We start from the raw sequence: 2,127 nt of genomic DNA on the forward strand, positions 1-2,127 counted from the left end.
TTTAGGAGGCCGAGGCAGGTGGATCACAACGTCAGGAGACTGAGACCATTCTGGCTAACACGGTGAAACTCTGTCTCTACTAAAAATACAAAAAATTAGCCAGGCGTGGTGGCGGGTGCCTGTAGTCCCAGCTACTCGGGAGGCTGAGGCAGAAGAATGGCGTGAATCCGGGACGTGGAGCTTGCAGTGAGCCGAGATCTCGCCGCGCCACTGCACTTCATCCAGCCTGGGTAACAGAGCGGGACTCCGTCTCAAAACAAACAAACAAACAAAAACAAAAAACAAAAAAAAGATTACAGGGGCACAAAATGGGTACTCAATAAATATTTTAATGAGTAAATAAACATAAGTAAAACAAGTTACCCTTATTTACAGCAAAACACAGAGATATAATTTATCATTTAAGAGAAGCAACCAGAGTTGTACATGTGCTCCAGAAATTGCTAACATTCAGCTTTCAATTCTTTAGGACAGATCCAGAAAATGTGACCTGCCTACAGAGGGAAAAGAGAGAAACAGCACCTGCCTGGGAGCAATGAGTCCTACTTAGAGTCCTGAGAGCCAAAGACAATGCAGACAGCTCTGGGCAAGTCACCTTGTCTAGATCTCAGCTCCCTTTCCCGTAAAATGAAAACCCTTCCATTTCTCTGATTCCATGCAGAAAAGAGAAGATATAAAAGGGTTACCTAATGCAGTATTTCACAAGCTTCAATCTTGATCATCTTTTCATTTTTGCCATATCCACATAACACCTTTATTGTTTCTCTTTAAATTGACTTGCATAATGATAGCTCACTGCAGCCTTGACCTTCCGGGCTCAAGCAATCCTCCTACCTCAGCCTCCAGCATAGCTGGGACTAAAGGCGCATGCCCCCATACCCAGTTAGTTTTAAAATTTTTGGTAGAGATAGGGTCTCGCTATGTTGACCAGGCTGATCTCAAAGTCCTGGGCTCAAGTGATCCTCCTGCCTCTGCCTCCCAAAGTGCTGGGATTACAGGTGTGAGCTACTGCACCTGGCCTTAATTTACTTAAAAATTTAACCTCACTTTAAGTAATAAAACTGTTAAAAGTATTTTATGGTTTTAGTTAATTTTTCTAATGTGTCTAAAGATAAATTACCAAACTTTAAATATTCAAAGATTACCTAAATTCATCTAACATACCCAAACTTTGGCAAATGGTAACCTAATTTTTATAACTGAAAATAAAAAAAAAAATTTACTTTCCCATACTATAGCAACATAAGAAAATCAAAAAATTTAAAGGACAGAGAATTGAGTAGAAAAGAAATAGAATTTCATATTCCCACAATAATGTAAGGGTTAATTCAAACTAATTAATATTCAGTTATTTTAGATGTAAGAATATTTTTTAAATAATGTGAGGCAACAAAAATTGAAAACAGAACTGATTCCTTCTTAACCTAGGTAATCTTCATCTGAATTAGGATTTTATTTCCTTTAACTTTAAAAGACTTTCATTTCACCCTTGAGTATCTAAATTCAGATTAAAATAAGAAAAGCAATTAGTTTCTTCTTTCTTAAGACCATAAAAAGAAAACAGAGATCAAAATTAAGTGCCACGTTTATTAGCAATGGAAGTGCTCTTATAAACTTATACTCTCTTTGCCTTGATCAATGCATGAGAAAATAAATGTACCTACTTCTTAACTTGGAATTCAGAGAGCAGTAGGTATTTGTGTGACAAGTTTTACTAGTCAATAAAGTTTCCCTGATCTAAATGACTCCAACTGTACTTTACAACCAAATCCATCAATAATCAGTGAGTAAGCACATGCTTGTACCTGGGCTGACATTTCCTTTCAATGTGGTGGCCAGAATACGTAACTGAGGACTACTGCTCTCTTTAGGAAATCTTGTGTGTGTGTGTGTGTGTGTGTGTGTACACATTTAGTTTTATTGTAACAAAGCAACTTGTACACTTTGAATGTTTAAAATTGAGCATCATCTTTCCTTTCCAGTGAAACAAAAAGAAAATTTAAAAATAAACAGGAACAAAATTACAATAAAGAATGTCAATTCCAAATAAGATCCTACAGGTTCTGCTGATTCTCCCATTGAGTGGCAGGGCTCAAGTCATCATTAGGAGAGAATTTATTTTTAAAA

The 2,127-nt window shown here is 36.8% G+C and overlaps 1 protein-coding gene across 3 annotated transcripts in view; it reads right to left on the reverse strand.

Moving 5' to 3' along the window:
* The window catches only part of DCAF5 (DDB1 and CUL4 associated factor 5), a 106,134-nt gene that overhangs the window by 95,000 nt on the left and 9,007 nt on the right, over nt 1–2,127 (reverse strand). The window lies entirely within an intron of this gene.

The sequence above is a fragment of the Mandrillus leucophaeus genome, unplaced genomic scaffold (assembly GCF_000951045.1).
Source record: "Mandrillus leucophaeus isolate KB7577 unplaced genomic scaffold, Mleu.le_1.0 Scaffold641, whole genome shotgun sequence".
Lineage (NCBI taxonomy): Eukaryota > Metazoa > Chordata > Mammalia > Primates > Cercopithecidae > Mandrillus > Mandrillus leucophaeus.